Source organism: Procambarus clarkii, chromosome 19 (genome assembly GCF_040958095.1).
Source record: "Procambarus clarkii isolate CNS0578487 chromosome 19, FALCON_Pclarkii_2.0, whole genome shotgun sequence".
In the NCBI taxonomy this organism is placed as follows: Eukaryota; Metazoa; Arthropoda; class Malacostraca; order Decapoda; family Cambaridae; genus Procambarus; species Procambarus clarkii.
In genome coordinates, this window is record NC_091168.1 from 38912968 (window position 1) to 38940033 (window position 27066).

General features: G+C 40.5%; 1 protein-coding gene across 1 annotated transcript in view; it reads left to right on the plus strand.

Moving 5' to 3' along the window:
- The window catches only part of Gycalpha99B (guanylate cyclase 1 soluble subunit alpha 2), a 183324-nt gene that overhangs the window by 37494 nt on the left and 118764 nt on the right, over nt 1–27066 (plus strand). The window contains exon 3 of the mRNA XM_069327558.1: nt 12034–12122. The gene's annotated coding sequence lies outside the window, so the exon portion shown is untranslated. The remainder of the gene's footprint in view (nt 1–12033; nt 12123–27066) is intronic.

The following is a 27066-nucleotide window of genomic DNA, read 5'->3' on the forward strand; positions in this document are numbered from 1 at the left end:
GAAGGAACACTGCAGGTCAGCACACAGTGAAGGAACACTGCAGGTCAGCACACAGTGAAGGAACACTGCAGGTCAGCACACAGTGAAGGAACACTGCAGGTCAGCACACAGTGAAGGAACACTGCAGGTCAGTACACAGTGAAGGAACACTGCAGGTCAGTACACAGTGAAGGAACACTGCAGGTCAGCACACAGTGAAGGAACACTGCAGGTCAGCACACACGGAAGGAACACTGCAGGTCAGCACACAGTGAAGGAACACTGCAGGTCAGCACACACGGAAGGAACACTGCAGGTCAGCACACAGTGAAGGAACACTGCAGGTCAGTACACAGTGAAGGAACACTGCAGGTCAGCACACAGTGAAGGAACACTGCAGGTCAGCACACAGTGAAGGAACACTGCAGGTCAGCACACAGTGAAGGAACACTGCAGGTCAGCACACAGTGAAGGAACACTGCAGGTCAGTACACAGTGAAGGAACACTGCAGGTCAGCACACAGTGAAGGAACACTGCAGGTCAGCACACAGTGAAGGAACACTGCAGGTCAGCACACAGTGAAGGAACACTGCAGGTCAGTACACAGTGAAGGAACACTGCAGGTCAGCACACAGTGAAGGAACACTGCAGGTCAGCACACAGTGAAGGAACACTGCAGGTCAGCACACAGTGAAGGAACACTGCATGTCAGTACACAGTGAAGGAACACTGCAGGTCAGCACACAGTGAAGGAACACTGCAGGTCAGCACACAGTGAAGGAACACTGCAGGTCAGCACACAGTGAAGGAACACTGCAGGTCAGTACACAGTGAAGGAACACTGCAGGTCAGCACACACGGAAGGAACACTGCAGGTCAGCACACAGTGAAGGAACACTGCAGGTCAGCACACACGGAAGGAACACTGCAGGTCAGTACACAGTGAAGGAACACTGCAGGTCAGCACACAGTGAAGGAACACTGCAGGTCAGTACACAGTGAAGGAACACTGCAGGTCAGCACACAGTGAAGGAACACTGCAGGTCAGCACGCAGTGAAGGAACACTGCAGGTCAGCACACAGTGAAGGAACACTGCAGGTCAGCACACAGTGAAGGAACACTGCAGGTCAGCACAAACGGAAGGAACACCAATTCTCCTCCCCCAAAAATTGACTAATCCCAAAGACCTTTCAGTGCACGACGTCAACAACTTTTTAGAAACTGACATCCGGATAACATTTTTCTTCACTCAGAGGAACATAAGAATAAAGGTACCTGCAGAAAGCCTTCTGGTTCATACAAGGCATCTCCTATTTATAGCCAGCCATTCGCATATGTATGTCTAACCTTCGCCTATATCGACGAAGGGATCCAACTTTTATTACGTTACGCGGTAATTGGTTACACAAATCACCAACTCTGTTACTGAACCAGTATTTACCCAGATCTTTCCTAAACCTAAACTTATCCAATTTATAGCCATTGTTTCGTGTTCTGTCTTGTGTTGATACTTTTAATACCCTATTAATATCCTCTTTGTTATGTCCATTCATCCACTTGTATACCTCTATCATGTCACACCTAACTTTTCGGCTTTCCAGTGAATGCAATTTAAGCTTTGCTAATATTTCTTCATATTACAGGTTTCTAATTTGGGGGAATAACTTTGTCATCCTTCGCTATACACGTTCTAGTAAATTTATATCCATTCTATGGTATGACGACCAAAACTGAACTGCATTACCTAAATGGGGCCTAACCAAAGAAAGATATAGCTGAAGAACAACACCAGATATCTTGTTACTAACGCTTTGATTAATAAATCTCAGTGTTCCTATTTGCCTTATTACGAACATTCATGCATTGATCTTTTCGTTTTAAATTCTTAGTAATCATAACTCCCAGATCCATTTCGCACTCAGACTTCGCACTCTCAACACCATCTATTTGGAATTTTGATTGTGGGAGATTCCCAGGTGAGGTATTTGGATAGAGCTTTTTGTGCCAGTGATAGGGGAGGAACAGATTAAGGGTGTGCTATCCGGGAGCAGGAATTGGTGATAGTAAACAACATGAATGATATTAAGGCTGGAAATGGGAACAAACCCATTATTTGTATCAGTGCAGGTGGAAATGATGTTGGATGAGTTAGGAGTGAAGCACTGAGACTGAGGTTGATGACAGCCATAGAATTAGTTAGAATCAAGGGAGGAATCTCGATCATATTTGACATTTTTCCAAGAATCGGGAGTTAGAAGTAAATGTTTGTCGAGGGCCCTTGGTGTCAATTGCCGACTGGACAAATACTGTAAATCATATGCAATATTAGTCATTGATAACTGGGAACACTTCTATGGAAGGAATGACATGTATGCTTGGGATGTGGTGCATTTATCCAGGGCTGGGGTTGTTGCTGTTACGAACTGGTTTGAACCTGTGGTTAGAGGGGTTTGTTTGGGTTTAAACAGTTAATAGATAGTGGTATGGGAATTGATATGGAGAAAGAAGGCAATAAAAGTATGTGTTGGTGGGAGGGAAAAATGGCAAAATGAACAGGGAAGGAAAAGGGCCTCAAAATGACAATACACCTAAAGTATATTACAAGAACAGTTGGAGTCTAAGAAACAAAATAAACGATTTAAATGCTCTTGTTTGCACAGAAAAAAATAGATATTATTGCACTTACCGAAACATGGATGAATGTAGAAATCAGAGAACTATTAGCTGAAAATCAAATAAATGGATTTAAACTATTTCATACAGATATATATATTAGACGAGGAAGGGGAGTAGCCATATATGTTAGGGAAAAATTTAAATATAGTCTCAAAGAGGGATTCAAAACTGACCTACACACAGAAACTATTTGGCTAGACACACAGAAATCACGATAGCGTGATGTATCAAATGAACAAATGAAATGTAATCAAATGAAGTAAGGGCGAAGAGGTAGAACGGCCTATTGACATAGCTCGAGTGCATGGGGGGAATTGTGTAAAATCCTGGTTTGTGTCTCGGAGAGGCTGCAGGATCCAAGTAAATTCAGTAGAGTTTTTGGTTGCAATTCTTATACCATGTCGTAGCTCAGTCGATTATGGCAGCGTCTGGGATGCTCTCGGACACAGGTTCGAATCCTCGTCACGGCCCTTGTGGATTTGTTTATTTGGCTAGAATTAAACGAAAATGCTAAAAATCCTATAATAGGAGTTATATACAGACCCCCAAACTTAGACAGAACGGAAGCAATGAAATGACACAGAATTGCGTCATGGGTGACTTTAATTTTAGTGGAATAAACTGGATTAACAGAACAGGGAATAATGAAGCAGAAGATTTTCTAGAATTAATTGACGATTGCTTTCTTAAGCTACACATTAAGGGAACCAACGCATGAAAATAATATTTTAGACCTAGTGTTAACTAACAGGGGAAACACAAATTAATGACATCGAATTAGGGAGTGAGCTAGGGAACAGTGATGACAAAGAAATCAGATTTAGCATAGAATACAATAGATTTGTAGGAGAAAATTCTGTTAAAGTGCCAAATTTTAGAAAAGCTGATTTTAATGGACTAAACAATTTTTTGGGTGAAATAGATTGGAAAGTCCTGGGCATTGGGGGTTGGCCAGTCTTAGAGCGGGACGTGAACCCAGAGATGGGTGATGCAAAAAGGGATTTTGATGTGAATTCAAAATATAACTATTTCAAAATATTTTAAGCAAAGCACAGGAACATAGTATACCAAACAAATTGAATAGATCGAAAAATGTTGACCCGAAACGGATAACAAGAGATCTGAAGAACCTTATAAGTAGAAAGAGAGTTTGGTACAAAAGGATTAAGAATGTTGAAATCAGTTTAGAACAAGAATTCGTCCAACTGGTTAGAAAAGTTAAAAAAGAGATAAGGAGAGCAAAAAGGATCTATAAAGTTTGCATAGCAGTGCAAGCAAAGATAAATCCTAAAGGGTTTTTACAGTTATATCAAACAAAGATTAGGATAAAGATAGGCCCATTAAAAACTGAGACAGGTCAAATAACTGACAACGACGAAGAGATGAGTAGTATTTTTATTAAATGTTTTATCTCTGAATTTACTAAAGAAAATCTTAACATTATGCCTTCAGCCGAACAAGTCTATGTGGGTGAGGAAGAGGACGGAGGACAGGTTGACTAGTTTAGCAGTTACCAGGAAGGATGTTAATAATGTTAATAAACAAATAGTGAAACTCAAACCAAACAAATCCCCAGGCCCAGACAAAGTGTTCGCCAGGGTACTTAAAGAATGCAAAGAGGAGCTTTGCGGGCCAGTGTCTACCATATTTAATAAAGGATTAGAGTCAGGCGGAGTGCCAGAGTCGTGGAAGGTTGCTGATGTGGTCAGCAACCAATTTTCAAGAAAGGAGATAAATCACTTGAGTCAAACTATCGGCCAATTAGCTTAATGTCTATTGTGGGAAAGTCACTTGAATCGATAAGTGAAAATGCCATTCGTCTTCATCTTGAAAAACATAAATTAATAATTGATTCACAACATGGTTTAACAAATGGCCGTTCATGTTTAAGAAATTTTCTATAATTTTATTCCAGCATTGTTGAGGCAGTTGATAGTTGTAAGGTTTGTTATGTTGTGTACCTTGACTTTAGAAAAGCTTTTAACACAGTACCACATGAAAGACTGATTCAAAAGTTAGAGGCTTACGGTATTGGGGGTGCAATGTTAAGTTTGATTAGGGCATGCCTATACCAAAGAAAACAAAGAGTTAGCATAAATGGGGTTAGACTGACTGGGAAAATGTTGTAAGTGGAGTGCTCTGTCCTGGGACCTCTGTTATTCATAATATATATATATACATGATTTAGATACGGGTTTGGGCAGCAATATTTGCAAATTTGCCTAAGATTCAAAAATCGGAGGGAAATAAACACGGAAAAAGATTCTCTATCACTTCAAGATGATCTAAATAGGGTTTTGAAATGGTCAAAAGATTGGCAGATGCAGTTTAATGCTGACAAATCTAAGGTTTTGAGGTTAGGTAACGATGATAGAGTTACAAGATATGAGCTAGATGGTGCTGAGATTGCGAAGTTGGATTGTAAAAGGGATCTTGGAGTTAGGATTAGAAAGAATTTAAAACAAAAAAATCAATGCATAATTGTTTGTAATAAGGGAAATAGGACACTGGTATTTATTAATTGAAGCGTTATTAGTAAGACACCTGGTGTTGTTCTTCAGCTATATCTTGCTCTGGTTAGGCCCCATTTAGATTATGCAGTTCAGTTTTGGTCGCCGTGCTATAGAATGGATGTAAATTCACTTGAACGAGTCTAGCGTAGGATGACAATGTTAATTCCCCAAATAAGAAATCTTTCATATGAAGAAAGATTATCAAAGCTTAAATTGTATTCACTGGAGAGGCGAAGAGTTAGGGGTGACATAATAAAGGTTTAGAAGTGGATGAATGGACAATAAATTGGATAAGTTTAGATTTAGGAAAGACCTGGGTAAATATTCGTTCGATAACAAGGTTGTCGATTTGTGGAACCAATTACCGCGTAACGTGGTGGAGGTGGGGTTTCTTCATTATTTCAAGCGTGGGTTGAACATATATATGAGTAGGAATGGGTGGTTATAAATAGGAGCTGCCTCGTATGGGCCAATAGCTCTTCTGCAGTTACCTTCATTTTTATGTTCTTATGTTCTATAGCACGGCGACCAAAACTGAACTGCATAATCTAAATGGGGCCTAACCAGAGCAAGATATAGCTGAAGAACAACACCAGGTGTTTTGTTACTAACTCTTCGATTAACAAATCCCAGTGTCCTATTTGTCTTATTGCGAATATTTGTGCATTGATTTTTTGGTTTTATATTCTTACTAATAATAACACCCAGATCCCTTTTGCAGTCCGACTTCGCAATCTCAACACCATCTAACTCGTAACTTGTACCTCTATCAACAATACATAGCCTCATACCTTACAGTTGTCAGCATTAAACTGCATCTACTAATCTTTTGACCATTTCAAAACCCTATTTAGATCGTCTTGAAGGTATAGAGAGTCTTTTTCCGTGTTTATTTCCCTCCCGATTATTGTATCATCGGCAAATTTGCAAATATTGCTGCTCAAACCTGAATCTAAATCATTTATATATATTATGAATAGCATAGGTCCCAGGACAGAGCCTTGAGGCACTCCACCCACAACATTTTCCCATTCTAACTTAACCCCATTTATACTAACTCTCTGTTTCCTTTGGTATAGTAATGCCCTAATCCACCTTATATAGCACCCCAAATACCATGAGCCTCTATCTATTTAATCAATCTTTCATGTGACACTGTGTCAAAAGCCAATGCAGTTGACCTCAATACAGAGGAGTTGAGACCAGTTCTGGAGCACGCAGCTCCGGCGTGGAACCCCTACCTCAAAATGCACATCAGAAAATATCAAAAGGAGCATAAATTTGCATCGAGGTTTGTTGTAGAACTACATGATATTAGGAGACATTATAGTAAAATATAAGAGGTCGACAGGTTAATTTAAAGGAGATAGGGAGTTATCAGGAGAAAGCGCTAAGCCGCTTCGGCTATATAATACCTGGTAGGGGTCAGGATATGGATTTGGGATGGGACGGAGGGAAAGGAATGGGAGAGAAGAGATAGAGGATACGACAAAGACAAATCATGCTCAGAGGAACTGTGAGGAAAAGGAGGAAAAGTTTACAGAAATGAAGAACAGAAGGAGAGGTCATGGGTCGTGGCTATGCCACAGATGTTCCCGTACACATGAGCATCTACTCTCTGGCATAGATGTATCAGGGAAAACATGAACAGAAGAGAAAGCAATAGAAGTAAATCAAAATGTATTAGAGGTTGGATAATGAACTGTCGAACACTGGCAGCGCTCCCATTGAGAAACATATTGACCTAGACAACCATGAAGATAGAAGATGTGTTCCGGACAGGTAATTATTTCATTAATAACACGTAATTAACAAACTGTTGGACTCAGGTATTACGAGTGTGATCAACAACGACAGACTAATTACAACGATTCCCTAATCCGGTTCGAGGAAACAAGACCTTCACATAACACTCAGACCTCGTGTTAGATCTGCAACACCAGCCATCAGAGACCTGATGCAAGGCCTGCAACACCAGCCATCAGAGACCTGATGCCAGGCCTGCAACACCAGCCATCAGAGACCTGATGCCAGGCCTGCAACACCAAAAATCAGAGACCTGATGCAAGGCCTGCAACACCAGCCATCAGAGACCTGATGCTAGGCCTGCTACACCAACCATCAGAGACCTGATGCCAGGCCTGCTACACCAACCATCAGAGACCTGATGCCAGGCTTGCTACACCAACCATCAGAGACCTGATGCCAGGCCTGCAACACCAGCCATCAGAGACCTGATGCTAGGCCTGCTACACCAACCATCAGAGACCTGATGCCAGGCCTGCTACACCAACCATCAGAGACCAGATGCAAGGAATGCAACACCAACCATCAGAGACCAGATGCCAGGCCTGCTACACCAACCATCAGAGACCTGATGCAAGGCCTGCAACACCAACCATCAGAGACCTGATGCAAGGCCCGCAACATTAACCATCAGAGACCTGATGCCAGGCCTGCAACACCAACCATCAGCGACCAGATGCAAGGCCTGCAACACCAACCATCAGAGACCAGATGCCAGGCCTGCTACACCAACCATCAGAGACCTGATGCAAGGCCTGCAACACCAACCATCAGAGACCTGATGCAAGGCCTGCAACATTAACCATCAGAGACCTGATGCCAGGCCTGCAACACCAGCCATCAGAGACCTGATGCTAGGCCTGCTACACCAACCATCAGAGACCTGATGCAAGGCCTGCAACACCAGCCATCAGAGACCTGATGCAAGGCCTGCTACACCAACCATCAGAGACCAGATGCCAGGCCTGCAGCACCAACCATCAGAGACCAGATGCCAGGCCTGCAACACCAACCATCAGAGACCTGATGCCAGGCCTGCAACACCAACCATCAGAGACCTGATGCAAGGCCTGCTACACCAACCATCAGAGACCTGATGCAAGACCTGCAACACCAGCCATCAGAGACCTGATGCCAGGCCTGCAACACCAGCCATCAGAGACCTGATGCCAGGCCTGCTACACCAACCATCACAGACCTGATGCAAGGCCTGCAACATTAACCATCAGAGACCTGATGCCAGGCTTGCAACACCAGCCATCAGAGACCTGATGCCAGGCCTGCTACACCAACCATCAGAGACCTGATGCAAGGCCTGCAACACCAACCATCAGAGACCAGATGTCAGGCCTGCAACACCAACCATCAGAGACCTGATGCTAGGCCTGCAACACCAACCATCAGAGACCGGATGCTAGGCCTGCAACACCAACCATCAGAGACCTGATGCTAGGCCTGCAACACCAACCATCAGAGACCGGATGCTAGGCCTGCAACACCAGCCATCAGAGACCTGATGCTAGGCCTGCAACACCAACCATCAGAGACCATGATGCCAGGCCTGCAACACCAACCATCACCTCTGTGATGAGAAACAAGCGGGCAACAGAGGGAGGAAAAAATGTATGATACCAAAGCGAAAAAATAACCTTTGTGATGTGCAGAAAACACAGGTGAAGGAGGAGCGTGACCTTGAAGATATTTCATTTAGTTTACCACTCTGTGCAATAATCTAATTGTTGCAGCAGTTTACCTGCAGTCATCACTTTAAAGAATTTCTCTCCCAACATTTATTAATTTTAGCATACATCTTATAAATACACTGGAGGGACTGTTGACAATGTTCATAATTTGTCCCATTCTGTGTCCATCACATTCTGCGTCTGTGTGACATAGACACTCACACTCACAGTCCGCCTTATTGTGTGAGTTGGGGGTCTGGTGTGTCTCATTGTGTGAGTGGGGGGACTGGTTTGTCTCACTGTGTGAGTGGGGGGACTGGTGTGTCTCATTATGTGAGTGGGGGGACTGGTGTGTCTCATTATGTGAGTGGGGGGGACTGGTTTGTCTCACTGTGTGAGTGGGGGGACTGGTGTGTCTCATTGTGTGAGTGGGGGGACTGGTGTGTCTCATTATGTGAGTGGGGGGATTGGTGTGTCTCATTATGTGAGTGGGGGGGACTGGTGTGTCTCATTGTGTGAGTGGGAGGACTGGTGCGTCTCATTGTGTGAGTGGGGGACTGGTGTGTCTCATTATGTGAGTGGGGGGGACTGGTGTGTCTCATTATGTGAGTGGGGGGACTGGTGTGTCTCATTGTGTGAGTGGGGGACTGGTGTGTCTCATTATGTGAGTGGGGGGACTGGTGTGTCTCATTATGTGAGTGGGGGGACTGGTGTGTCTCATTGTGTGAGTGGGAGGACTGGTGCGTCTCATTGTGTGAGTGGGGGACTGGTGTGTCTCATTATGTGAGTGGGGGACTGGTGCGTCTCATTGTGTGAGTGGGAGACTGGTGTGTCTCATTATGTGAGTGGGGGACTGGTGCGTCTCATTTTGTGAGTGTGGGCCTGGTGTGTCTCATTATGTGAGTGGGGGACTGGTGCGTCTCATTGTGTGAGTGGGGGGACTGGTGTATCTCATTATGTGAGGGTGAGGGACTGATGAGAGTAGAGGTTGACGTATCTCACAATGAGAGTGGAAGCTGATGTGTCTCACTACTTCAATATGAACTGATGGGTAGAGAAGTGAGGAGTTCCGCCCCTCACACACATGAAGCTGGTACCTCACACACATGAAGCGGGCTGCTCACTACATGACGCGGTTCCCTCACAAATGAAACGAAGGCCAGGTGTGTGATGTACCAATACAGAGATGTGTCCCTAAGTTGCAGTATATATATTTGGTATGCTTCCACTTATGCAAGTATTGGACTGTTTACTCAGCAAACTAAACACCAGAGGTGTATCGACTTGAGAATGGTCCAGGACGGACCGAAACGTTGTCGTCCCTTAACTTTCTAGTGTGTGGTTTGGTCAACATATTTCAGCCACGTTATTGTGACTCCTCGTCTGCAACCAGAAGTGTACCCCACCTTGGGGTTAGGATGGGGGTAGAGGTAACTACCAACTACCCCAATTAAACACTAATTGAGGTAGTTGGTGAATCTCCGTGACAGTCACAGGCTGGCTGGTGTTCCATTTGAGGCAACTCAAGATCTTTCCTGATTTACGACATTTCATCATCGATAAAAAAATCTTCCAGAAGCTGTGTGTGAGTTAAAGATGCATTTTCGACAGCGGAAGATGGAAGACGCAAGGCTGAATCGATAATATAATCGAAAAATGGAGGACTGTAACATATCGGAAGGAAGATAGATTATTGAACGATTCAGTGACATTGATGGAGCACCCGTAGCTCTTCAAGCGCCATCATCAGGAATGTTCTTGGCGGGTTTTATTCTTTCATCCACCAAGGATGTGGATATCCACCAAGGATGTGGATATCCACCAAGGATGTGGATATCCACCAAGGTAAGACAATGTTCTTAGTTATTCTGCAACCTCTTCAAGCAAGCCTTACCACATAAAAAGTGACGAGCCCTCGGCCAGCCTGGGAGTCCGGACTAGAGCAGAGAGATCTGTTGTGTTGATCTTGATCAGTCATCTTGAACTGTGATCTTGATCTGAGATCTTGATCTGAGATCTTGATCTGTGATCTTGATCAGTGATCTTGACCAGTGATCTTGATCTGTGATCTTGATCTATGATCAAGACATCGCTCACACCAACTCCATGGAATCTTCATTAATTTTCAATTTATATAACACAAAATATTTAAGAAACTATGCACGAATTATGCATCCATTAGACCACCTTAAGACTTTACTTGCTTTTGCCCCAGAGCACAGTCCTCTGATCGCTTTACAACCAAGCCTCCAACATCTGCCGAGCGAAGAGGGGGTGATGCTCAGTTGCTCCACCCTGCCCAGGGCTCGAACCCGAGTCGTCCCCGCTTAGGAGGCGAGTAGGTGAGGGGGGCTCTAACAATTATTTCACACAGTGCTTTAATAGCGTTCATTTACAAGAATCTAGAAAAAGGTGGGACAAAACTCTTTCCATTAGGCACTCTCAGTTTGGAGAACATGAAAGACCTTTGTAAATAAGAGTCAACTCGGGAGTTGAAAAATGCAATTTTTATGTAACAAATATATTCACCCTGTCCTCCCACTTAACACATCAACGTTTGCACATACGTACAAAGTTCAATATGTTCACGGTTTGTTCATACGCACAAAGTTCAATAGGTTCAAGGTTTGTACATACGTACAAACCTTGAAGACATTGGTACTGAAAAAATCTCGGAACTGTATGCTGTTTCTCGACCAAAACTGATACTATCTCTAGGGGAAAGAGAGAGCAGCCACTTTAGGTGTTCGACTGTTGGTAACCAAACACTTCCAGAACCTCCAGCTAATGACAACAGGGATATACACACACACACACACTGAGAGGTATATCTTTCTTCACTATGTATATACACTGAATGTTTACTGTTGGGCTCGACCATGTTCAGGACTGTACCTTACTATCCGGCTGGTCAGAACCTTCAGATCAGTTAAGATATAAGTTTTCACACTCAACATAAACAATGTTTTAGGTAATTCAGTTTATCTACTCAATTGCAAGTATCTTCAGTAAATTATTATGACTATTCTCGATGAGCTGGCGAGTCTATATTTTTTAATGAGATAGTGCAGCAATGTTATATTGCTGAGCTAACAATACATAATTTAAGTTAACTAATAGTTTCGATTATAATTATTATAATTAAAAAACTGGATTGTATTAATTGATAACACAAACCACTATCTACTTCGTCTTCGTCACAAAACACAACTGGTCTATATTTACAAATAAAACCCACGTGATTTATATTCTACTATAAAACACTCCTGCTTTATAGTTAATACTAAAAGACGACTGGTTCAACGTTGTTAAGAGGACCCGCCCAATACACTCAAGTATTATTAATATTAAGCGGCTTGACCTGTCTCCCTGCAGACGGAAGCTGAGCATCGTGGCTGAGAGTGTGAGGGAGTGGGACGACTGGCACCTGGACGACCTCCTCACCACACTCATCACTCAGCTGGGTGAGTCACAACCTGTTAGCATCACTACCATAACCGTCCATCACCATTACCATAACCTTCCATCACCACTACAATACTCTTCCATCATCACTACCATAACCTTCCATCACCACTACCATAACCGTCTATCACCACTACCTTAACCTTCCATCACTATTACCATAACCTTCCATCACCATTACCATAACTTTCCATCATAATTATTATAGCCTTTCATGATCACTACAATAACCTTCCATCACCACGACCATAACCTTCCATCGTCACTTCCATAACTGTCCATCTTCACTACCGTAACCTTCAATCACCATTACTATAACCTTCCATCACCATTAATATAATCTTCCATCACCACTACAATAACCTTCCATTATCACAAGCATAACCTTCCATTATCGTTACTATAACCTTCCATCGTCACTACCATAACCAGCTATCACCATTACCATAACCTACCATCACCACTACAATACTCTTCCATCATCACTACCATAACCTTCCATCACCACTACCATAACCGTCTATCACCACTACCTTAACCTTCCATCACTATTACCATAACCTTCCATCAACACTACCATAACCTTCCATCTTTACTACTATAACCTTCCATCACCACTACCATACCCTTCCATCACCACTACCAGAACCATCTATAAGAACTACCAGAACCTTCCATCTTCACATCCATAACCTTCCATCTTCACTATCATAACCTTCCATCAGCACTACCATAACCTCCCATTACCACTACCATAACCTTCCATCACCCCTATCATAACCTTCCATCACCACTATAATAACCTTTCATTAATGCTAATATAACCTTCCATCAACACTACCATAACCGTGCATCAACCCTACCATAACCTATCTTCTTCACTAATATAACCTTCCATCATCACTCTTACATAACCTTCCACCACCACTACCATAACCTTCCATCATCACTACTATAACTTTCCATCATCACTTCCCTAACCTTCCATCAACACAACTATAGCATTTTGTCAACACAACCATAACCTTCCATGTTCACTACTATAACCTTCCTTCTTCACTACTATAACCTTCCATCTTAACTACCATAACCTTCAATCATCACTACTATAACCTTCAATCATCACTACTATAACCTTCCGTCACTACTATTATAGCATCTTCCATCTTCACTACTATAACATTCTATCACTTCTACCATAACCTTCTATCACCACTACTATATCCTTCCATCCTCACTATTGTAACCTTCTATCTTCACTACCATAAACTTCCATCTTCACTTCTGTAATCATCAATCTTCGCAACTATAACCTTCCAGCACCAGTACTATAGCCTTCAATCTTCACTACTTTAACCTTCCATCTTCACTACCATAACTATCCATCTTCACAACTATAACCTTCCAGCACCAGTACTAAACCTTCAATCGACACTACTATTACCTTCCAAGTTCACTACCAAAACCATCCATCTTCATTACCAAAACCTTCCATCACTCCTGCAATAACCTTCCATCACCACTACCTTAACCTTCCATCATCACTACCATACATTCCATGTTCACTACCATAACCTTCCATCTTCACTACTATAACATTCCATCACAACTACCAGAACCATCGATCAGAACTACCATAACCTTCAATCTTCATTTCCATAACCTTCCGTCTTCACTACTGTAATCTTCAATATTCACAACTATAATCTTCGAGCACCAGAACTACAACCTTCAATCTTCACTACTATTCCCTTCCATCTTCATTAACATAACTATCCATCTTCACAACTATAACCTTCCATCACCTGTACTAAAACCTTCACTCTTCACTACTATTATCTTCCATCTTCAGTACCATAACCTTCCATCTTCATTACCTTCATTACCTTCCATATTCAATACCTTCCATCACTCCTGCAATACTCTTCCATCACACCTACCTTAACCTTCAATCATCACTACCATACCTTCCATGTTCACTACCATATGGATATAATCTTCACTATTATAACCTTCCATCACCACTACCATAACTTTTCCTCACCACTACTATAACCTTCCATCTTCACTGCCATAACATTCCATCTTCGTTATTAAAACATTCCATCACTTCTACTATAACCTTTCATCACTCCTACCATAACCTTCCATCACCACTACCATTGCCTTCCATCACTACTACCATAACCGTCCATCACTATTACCATAATCTTCCATCACCTCTACCATAACCTTCCATCACTATTACCATAGCCTTCCATCACCACTATTATAACCTTCAATTATCACTACCATAACTGTCCATCACCACTACCATAATATTTCACCACTATTACCATAACCTTCCATCACCACTACTCTAATCTTCCATCACCAATACCATATCCTTCCATCACCACTACCATAACCTTCCATCACCACTACCATAACCTTCCAACACCACTACCATAACCTTCCAACACAACTACAATAACCTTCTATCACCACTACCATAACCTTCCATCAACACTACCATAACCTTCCATCACTATTACCATAACCTTCCATCACAACTACCATAACATTACATCAACACTACTATAACCTTGCACCACCACTGCCATAACCTTCAATCATCACTGCCATAACCTTCCATCAACACAACAATAACTTTTCATCTTCACTGCTATAACCTTCCATCACCTCTACCATAACTTTTCATCACCACTGCTATAACCTTCCATCTTCACTACCGTAACATTCCCTCTTCCCTATTGAAACCTTCCATCACTCCTACTATAACCTTCCATCACTCCTACCATAACCTTCCATCACCACCACCATTGCCTTCCATCACCACTACTATAAGCTTCCAGTACTATTATAATAACCTCCCTTAACCACTACTATACCCTTCCATCACTACTACCATAACCTTCCATCACTATTACCATAATCTTCCATCACCACTATTATAACCTCCATCACCTCTACCATAACCTTCCATCACTATTACCATAACCTTCCATCAACACTATTATAACCTTCCCTCACCATAACTGTCCATCACCACTACTAAAACTTTCCATCATTATTTGCTTAACCTTCCATCACCAATACTATAACCATCTATCACCAATACCATAACCTTCCACCATCACTACCATAATCTTTAAAAACTATTACCACAACCTTCCATCACAAATACCATTACCTTCCATCAACACTACCATAACCTTCCATCAACACTACCATAACCTTCCATCACCACTACCATAACCTTCCATCACAACTACCATAACCTTCCATCACCACTACCATAACCTTGCATCACCACTGCCATAACCTTCCATCATCACTGACATAACCTTTTATCAAAAATACAATAACCTTCCATCTTCACAACTATAACCTGCTATCACCACTACCAGAACCTTTCTTCACTATTACCATAACCTTCCATCCCAACAACCACAACCTTCCATCAACACTACCATTACCTTGCATCATCACTGTCATAACCTTCCATCTTCACTGTCATAACCTTCCATCTTCACTACTGTAATCTTCAATATTCACAACTATAATCTTCCAGCACCAGAACTATAACTTTCAATCTTCACTACTATTCCCTTCCATCTTCATTACATTAACTATCCATCTTCACAACTATAACCTTCCAGCACCAGTACTAAAACCTTCACTCTTCACTACTATTACTACTATTATATTATCTATTATCTTCATTACCAAAACCTTCCATCACTCCTGCAATAACCTTCCATCACCACTACCTTAACCTTCCATCATCACTACCATACATTCCATGTTCACTACCATAACCTTCCATCTTCACTACTATAACATTCCATCACAACTACCAGAACCATCGATCAGAACTACCATAACCTTCAATCTTCATTTCCATAACCTTCCGTCTTCACTACTGTAATCTTCCGTCTTCACTACTGTAATCTTCAATATTCACAACTATAATCTTCGAGCACCAGAACTACAACCTTCAATCTTCACTACTATTCCCTTCCATCTTCATTAACATAACTATCCATCTTCACAACTATAACCTTCCATCACCTGTACTAAAACCTTCACTCTTCACTACTATTATCTTCCATCTTCAGTACCATAACCTTCCATCTTCATTACCTTCATTACCTTCCATATTCAATACCTTCCATCACTCCTGCAATACTCTTCCATCACACCTACCTTAACCTTCAATCATCACTACCATACCTTCCATGTTCACTACCATATGGATATAATCTTCACTATTATAACCTTCCATCACCACTACCATAACTTTTCCTCACCACTACTATAACCTTCCATCTTCACTGCCATAACATTCCATCTTCGTTATTAAAACATTCCATCACTTCTACTATAACCTTTCATCACTCCTACCATAACCTTCCATCACCACTACCATTGCCTTCCATCACTACTACCATAACCGTCCATCACTATTACCATAATCTTCCATCACCTCTACCATAACCTTCCATCACTATTACCATAGCCTTCCATCACCACTATTATAACCTTCAATTATCACATCCATAACTGTCCATCACCACTACCATAATATTTCACCACTATTACCATAACCTTCCATCACCACTACTCTAATCTTCCATCACCAATACCATATCCTTCCATCACCACTACCATAACCTTCCATCACCACTACCATAACCTTCCAACACCACTACCATAACCTTCCAACACAACTACAATAACCTTCTATCACCACTACCATAACCTTCCATCAACACTACCATAACCTTCCATCACTATTACCATAACCTTCCATCACAACTACCATAACATTACATCAACACTACTATAACCTTGCACCACCACTGCCATAACCTTCAATCATCACTGCCATAACCTTCCATCAACACAACAATAACTTTTCATCTTCACTGCTATAACCTTCCATCACCTCTACCATAACTTTTCATCACCACTGCTATAACCTTCCATCTTCACTACCGTAACATTCCCTCTTCCCTATTGAAACCTTCCATCACTCCTACTATAACCTTCCATCACTCCTACCATAACCTTCCATCACCACCACCATTGCCTTCCATCACCACTACTATAAGCTTCCAGTACTATTATAATAACCTCCCTTAACCACTACTATACCCTTCCATCACTACTACCATAACCTTCCATCACTATTACCATAATCTTCCATCACCACTATTATAACCTCCATCACCTCTACCATAACCTTCCATCACTATTACCATAACCTTCCATCAACACTATTATAACCTTCCCTCACCATAACTGTCCATCACCACTACTAAAACTTTCCATCATTATTTGCTTAACCTTCCATCACCAATACTATAACCATCTATCACCAATACCATAACCTTCCACCATCACTACCATAATCTTCAAAAACTATTACCACAACCTTCCATCACAAATACCATTACCTTCCATCAACACTACCATAACCTTCCATCAACACTACCATAACCTTCCATCACCACTACCATAACCTTCCATCACAACTACCATAACCTTCCATCACCACTACCATAACCTTGCATCACCACTGCCATAACCTTCCATCATCACTGCCATAACCTTTTATCAAAAATACAATAACCTTCCATCTTCACAACTATAACCTGCTATCACCACTACCAGAACCTTTCTTCACTATTACCATAACCTTCCATCCCAACAACCACAACCTTCCATCAACACTACCATTACCTTGCATCATCACTGTCATAACCTTCCATCTTCACTGTCATAACCTTCCATCTTCACTACTGTAATCTTCAATATTCACAACTATAATCTTCCAGCACCAGAACTATAACTTTCAATCTTCACTACTATTCCCTTCCATCTTCATTACATTAACTATCCATCTTCACAACTATAACCTTCCAGCACCAGTACTAAAACCTTCACTCTTCACTACTATTACTACTATTATATTATCTATTATCTTCATTACCAAAACCTTCCATCACTCCTGCAATAACCTTCCATCACCACTACCTTAACCTTCCATCATCACTACCATACATTCCATGTTCACTACCATAACCTTCCATCTTCACTACTATAACATTCCATCACAACTACCAGAACCATCGATCAGAACTACCATAACCTTCAATCTTCATTTCCATAACCTTCCGTCTTCACTACTGTAATCTTCAATATTCACAACTATAATCTTCGAGCACCAGAACTACAACCTTCAATCTTCACTACTATTCCCTTCCATCTTCATTAACATAACTATCCATCTTCACAACTATAACCTTCCATCACCTGTACTAAAACCTTCACTCTTCACTACTATTATCTTCCATCTTCAGTACCATAACCTTCCATCTTCATTACCTTCATTACCTTCCATCTTCAACACCTTCCATCACTCCTGCAATACTCTTCCATCACACCTACCTTAACCTTCAATCATCACTACCATACCTTCCATGTTCACTACCATATGGATATAATCTTCACTATTATAACCTTCCATCACCACTACCATAACTTTTCCTCACCACTACTATAACCTTCCATCTTCACTGCCATAACATTCCATCTTAGTTATTAAAACATTCCATCACTTCTACTATAACCTTTCATCACTCCTACCATAACCTTCCATCACCACTACCATTGCCTTCCATCACCACTACAATAACCTTCCATCACTATTATAATAAACTTCCATAAACACTACTATACCCTTCCATCACTACTACCATAACCGTCCATCACTATTACCATAATCTTCCATCACCTCTACCATAACCTTCCATCACTATTACCATAGCCTTCCATCACCACTATTATAACCTTCAATTATCACTACCATAACTGTCCATCACCACTACCTTAATATTTCACCACTATTACCATAACCTTCCATCACCACTACTCTAATCTTCCATCACCAATACCATATCCTTCCAACACCACTACCATAACCTTCCAACACAACTACAATAACCTTCTATCACCACTACCATAACCTTCCATCAACACTACCATAACCTTCCATCACTATTACCATAATTTTCCATCACAACTACCATAACATTACATCAACACTATTATAACCTTGCACCACCACTGCCATAACCTTCAATCATCACTGCCATAACCTTCCATCAACACAACAATAACTTTTCATCTTCACTGCTATAACCTTCCATCACCTCTACCATAACTTTTCATCACCACTGCTATAACCTTCCATCTTCCCTACCGTAACATTTCCTCTTCCCTATTGAAACCTTCCATCACTCCTACTATAACCTTTCATCACTCCTACCATAACCTTCCATCACCACCACCATTGCCTTCCATCACCACTACTATAAGCTTCCAGTACTATTATAATAACCTCCCTTAACCACTACTATACCCTTCCATCACTACTACCATAACCTTCCATCACTATTACCATAATCTTCCATCACCACTATTATAACCTCCATCACCTCTACCATAACCTTCCATCACTATTACCATAACCTTCCATCAACTCTATTATAACCTTCCCTCACCATAACTGTCCATCACCACTACTATAACTTTCCATCATTATTTCCTTAACCTTCCATCACCAATACTATAACCATCTATCACCAATACCATAACCTTCCACCATCACTACCATAATCTTCAATAACTATTACCACAACCTTCCATCACAAATACCATTACCTTCCATCAACACTACCATAACCTTCCATCAACACTACCATAACCTTCCATCACCACTACCATAACCTTCCATCACAACTACCTTAACCTTCCATCACCACTACCATAACCTTGCATCACCACTGCCATAACCTTCCATCATCACTGCCATAACCTTTTATCAAAAATACAATAACCTTCCATCTTCACAACTATAACCTGCCATCACCACTACCAGAACCTTTCTTCACTATTACCATAACCTTCCATCCCAACAACCACAACCTTCCATCAACACTACCATTACCTTGCATCATCACTGTCATAACCTTCCATCTTCACTGTCATAACCTTCCATCTTCACTACTGTAATCTTCAATATTCACAACTATAATCTTCCAGCACCAGAACTATAACTTTCAATCTTCACTACTATTCCCTTCCATCTTCATTACATTAACTATCCATCTTCACAACTATAACCTTCCAGCACCAGTACTAAAACCTTCACTCTTCACTACTATTATCTTCCATCTTCAGTACCATAACCTTCCATCTTCATTACCTTCATTACCTTGCAACTTCAATACTTTCCATCACTCCTGCAATAACCTTCCATCACCACTACCTTAACCTTCCATCATCACTACCATACGTTTCATGTTCACTACAATAACCATATGGTTATATTCTGCACTACTATAACCTTCCATCACCACTACTATAACTTTTCATCACCACTACTATAACCTTCCATTTTCACTACCATAACATTCCATCTTCGCTATTAAAACATTCCATCACTTCTACTATAACCTTCCATCACTTCTACCATAACCTTCCATCACCACTACCATTGCCTTCCATCACCACTACTATAAACTTCCATCACTATTATAATAACCTTCCATAACCACTACTATACCCTTCCATCACTACTACCATAACCTTCCATCACTATTACTATAACCTTCCATCACTATTACCATAATCTTCCATCACCACTCCATCACCTCTACCATAACCTTCCATCACTATTACCATAGCCTTCCATCAACACTATTATAACCTTCAATTATCACTACCGTAACTGTCCATCACCACTACCATAATCTTTCATCACTATTACCATAACCCTCCATCACCAATACTCTAATCTTCCATCACCAATATCATATCCTACCATCACCATTACCATAACATTCCATCACTATTACCATAACATTCCATCACCACTTATATAACCTTACATCATTACTACTATACCTTTCCATCATTATCACCATAACCTTCCATCACCAATACTATAACCTTCCATCACCACTACTGTAACCATCTATAACCAATACAATAACCTTCCACCATCACTACCATAAACTTCAATCAGTATTACCATAACTTTCTATCACTATAACCATAACAATCTATCACTATTACCACAACCTTCCATCACAAATACAATAACCTTCCATCAACACTACCATAACCTTCCATCACCACTACCATAACCTTCTATCACCACTACCATAACCTTCCTTCAACACTACCATAACCTTTCATCACTATTACCATCCCCTCCATCACTATTACCATAACCTTTCATCAACACTACAATAGCCTTCCATCTTCACTACTATAACCTTCCATCATCATTAGCATAACTTTTCATCACCACTGCTATAACCTTCCATCTTCACTATCATAACATTCCCTCTTCGCTATTAAAACCTTCTATCACTCCTACTATAACCTTCCATCACTCCTACCATAACCTTCCATTACCACCACCATTGCCTTCCATCACCACCTCAATAACCTTCCATCACTATTATAATAACCTTCCTTATCCATTATTATACCCTTCCATCACTACAACCATAACCTTCCATCACTATTATCATAATCTTCCATCACCAATATTATAACCTTCATCACCTCTACGTTAACCTTCCATCACTATTACCATAACCTTCCATCAACACTATTAAAACCTTCCATTATCACTACAATAACTGAGCATCACCACTACCATAACCTTTCATCACTATTACCATAACCTTCCATCACCACTACTCTAACCTTCCATCACCAATACCATATCCTTCCATCACTATTACCATAACATTTCATCACCCCTAATATAACCTTCCATCACCACTACTATAACTTTCCATCATTATTACCATAACCTTCCATCACCAATACTATAACCTTCCATCACTACAACTATAACCATCTATCACCAATACCATAACCTTCCACCATTACTACCATAATCTTCAATCACTATTACCATAACCTTCTATCACTATAACAATAACTATCCATCACTATTACCACAACCTTCCATCACAAATACCATTACCTTCCATCAACACTACCATAACCTTCCATCACCACTACAATAACCTTCCATCACTACTACCATAACCTTCCATCACCACTACCATAACCTTCCATCACTATTACCATAACCTTCCATTACAACTACCATAACCTTCAATCAACACTACCATAACCTTGCATCACCACTGCCATAACCTTCCATCATCACTGCTAGAACCCTCTATCAACAATACAATAACCTTCCATTTTCACTACTATAACCTTCCATCACCACTGCCATAACCTTTCTTCACTATTACCATAACCTTCCATCCCAACAACCATAACCTTCCATCAACACTACCATAACCTTGCATCATCACTGTCATTACCTTCCATTTTCACTCTCATAACCTTACATCAACACTATCATAACCTTCCATCTTAACCACTATAACCTTCCGTCACCAGTACCAGAACCATCCCTCAGAACTACCATAACCTTCAATTTTCACTTCCATAACCTTCCATCTTCACAATAACAACCTTCCATCATCACTACCATAACCTTCAATCGTCACTACCATAAACTTCACAAATTTACATTCCATCTTCACTACTATAACCTATCATTTCTACCAAAAGCTTCCATCAACCCTACCAAAACCTTCCATCACCACTACAATAACAATCCATCATCATTATCATTCCTTCCATCTTCACAATTATAATCTTCCATCTTCACATCTATAACCTTCCATCACCACTACTATAACCTTCCATCACGATTACCATAACCTCCCATCATCACTACGATAACCTTCCACCTTCACTATCATAACCTTCCATCTTCACTACTATAACCTTCAATCACGATTACCATAACCTTGCATCACTACTACCATAACCTTCCATCTTCACTACCATAACCAATCACCTTTTACAATACCCTTCCATCTTCACTTCTCTAACTTTCCATCACAATTACTATAACCATCCATTTACACTATCATAAACTTCAATCTTCACTACTATAACCGTCCATCACCACTATTATAACCTTCCATCACCAATACCATATCCTTCCATCACTATTAATACAACTTTCCATCGCCACTAATATATCCTTCCATCACCACTATTATAACTTTCCATCACTTTTACAATAAACTTCCATCACCACTACTATAACCTTCCATCACCACTACTATAACCATCCATCACCAATACCATAACCTTCCACCACCACTACAATAATCTTCAATCACTACTGCCATAACCTTCCATTACAATAACCACAACCATCCATCACTATTACGACAACCTTCCATCACAAATACCATAACCTTCCATCAACTCTAACATAGCCTTCCATCACCACTACCATAACCTTCCATCACCACTACCATAACCTTCCATCACCAGTACAATAACCTTCTATTACCACTACTGTAACCTTCCATCACCACTGCCATAACCTTCCATCACTATTACCATAACCTTCTATTACTCCTACCTTAACATTCCATCACCACTACCATAACATTCTATCTTCACTACCATAACCTTCCTTCTTCACTATAACCATCAATCACTCCTACCATACTCTTCCATCACCAATACTTTAACCTTCAATCTTTACTTCTATAACCTTCCATCACTCCTACCATAACCTTCCCTCTTCCCCACTATCATAACCTTCCACCTTAACTACTATAACCTTCCATCACCACTACCACAACCATCATTTTTCACTAAAAAAACATTATATCACTCCTACCAAAACCTTCCATCACTCCTACCATAACCTTCCCTCTTCCCCACTACCATAACCTTCCATCTTCACTACTCTAGCCTTCCTTCTTCACTATAACCATCAATCACTCCTACCATAAACTTCCATCACCACTATTTTAACCTTCCATCACCACTACTATAACCTTTCATCACCAATACTATTATATACCTTTCATCACAATACATGGTATATACTATACCATGTACTATTACCATAACCTTCCATCACTATAACCATAACCATCCATCACTATTACAACAACCTTCCAACACAAATACCATAACCTTCCATCAACACTACCATAACCTTCCATCACCACTACCATAACCTTCTATCACAACTACCATAACCTTCCATCACCAACACCATAACCTTCTATCACCAATACCATAACATTCCCTCACCACTACCATAACCTTTTATCACTATTACCATAACTTTCCATCACAACTACCATAACCTTTCATCAACTCTATCATAACCATGCATCACCATTGCCATAACCTTCCATCATCACTGCCATAACCTTCAATAAACGCTACGATAACTTTCCATCTTCACTACCATAACCTTCCATCACCACTACCAGAACCATCCATCAGAATTACCATAACCTTCAATCTTCACTTTCATAACCTTCCCTCTTAACAATAATAACCTTCCATCATCACTACTATAACTTACATTCGTTACTACCATTACCTTCCATTATCACTACCATAACCCTCGATCTTCACTACTATAACCTTCCATCTTCACTACTATAACCTTCTGTCACTGCTACCATAACCTTCCATCTTCAACACAATAACCTTCCATAAACCTACCATAACTTTCCATCACTGCTACAATAACCATCCATCATCACTATCATACCTTCTATCTTCACAATCATAACTTCCATTATCACTACTATAACCTTCCATCACTACTGCTATAACCTTCCATTTTCACTACCATAACCTTCAATTTTAACTACCATAACCGTCCATCACCACTAGTATAACCTTCCATCATCACTACAATAACCTTCCATCATCACTTCAATAACCTTCTATCACTCCTACAATAACCTTCTGTCACCACTACTATATCCTTCCATCTTCACACTTGTAACCTTCTATCTTCACTACCATAACCTTCCATTTTCACTTCTGTAATCATTAATCTTCACCACTATAACCTTCCAGCACCAGTACTATAACCTTCAATCTTCACCACTATACCCTTCCATCTTCAATAACATTACTATCCATCTTCACAACTATAACCTTCCAGCACCAGTACTATAACCTTCAATCGACACTACTCTTATCTTACATCTTCACTACCATAACCTTCCATCTTCATTACCAAAACCTTTCATTACTCCTGCAATAACCTTCGATCATCACTACCTTAATCTTCCATCATCACTACCATACATTCCATGTTCACTACCATAACCTTCCATCTTCACTACTATAACCTTCCATCACCACTACCATAATTTTCATCACCACTACTATAACCTTCCATCTTCACTACCATAACATTCCATCTTCGCTATTATAACCTTCCGTCACCACTACTATAACCTTCCAGCACTATTATAATAACCTTCCATCACCACTACTATACACTTCCATCACTAATACCATAACCTTCCATCACTATTTTCATAACCTTACATCACCACTATTATAACCTCCATCACCTCTACCATATCCTTCCATCACTATTACCAAAACATTCCATCGCCCCTAATATATCCTTCCATTACTACTACTATAACTTTCCATCACTTTTACAATAACCTTCCATCACCACTACTATAACCTTCCATCACCACTACTATAACCATCAATCACCAATACCATAACCTTCCAGCACCACTACCATAATCTTCAATCACTACTTCTATAACCTTCCATCACTATAACCATAACCATCCATCACTATTACGACAACCTTCCATCACAAATATCATAACCTTCCATCAACACTAACATAGCCTTCCATCACCACTACCATAACCTTCCATCACCACTACCATAACCTTCCATAACCAGTACCATAATCTTCTATCACCACTACCATAACCTTCCATCACCACTGCCATAACCTTCCATCACTATTACCATAACCTTCAGGTACTCCTACCATAACATTCTATCACCACTTCCATAACATTCTCTCTTCACTACCATAACCTTCCTTCTTCACTATAACCATCACTCCTACCATAAACTTCCATCACCATTACTTTAACCTTCTATCTTTACTACTATACCCTTCCATCACTCCTACCATAACCTTCCCTCTTCCCCACTATCATAACCTTCCACCTTCACTACTATAATCTTCCATCACCACTACCATAACCTTCCATCCTCATTACTATAACCTTCCATCACCACTACCATAACCTTCCACCCTCACTACTATAACATTTCATCACCACCACCATAACATTCTATCTTCACTACCATAACCTTCCTTCTTCACTATAACCATCAATCACTCCTACCATAAACTTCCATCACCACTACCATAACCTTCCATCTTCACTACTGTAACCTTCCTTCTTCTCTATAACCATCAATCACTCCTACCATAAACTTCCATCACCACTACTTTAACCTTCCATCACCACTACTATAACTTTCCATCAACACTGTCAAAACCTTCCATTATCACTGCTACAGTATTCCATCATTACTACCATAAGCTCCCATCATCACTACTATAACCTTCCATCACTCCTACCATAACCTTCCATCACTACTACCACAACCTTCCATCACTACTACCACAACCTTCCATCAGCACTAACATAACCTTTCATCATCACTAACATAATCTTTCATCGTCACTATTATAACCTTCCATCACTCCTACCATAATCTTTCATTTTCACTAAAATAATCTTTCATCATCACTACCATAACCTTCCATCCTCAATACCATTGTCCTCACTATTATCACCTTCCATCTTCACTACCATAAAATTCCTTCTTCACTACTATAACTTTCAATCACCACTACCATAACCTTCCATCTTCACTTTCAAAACCTTCCATCACGACTACTATAACCTTATATCTTCACTAATATAACCTTCCATCACT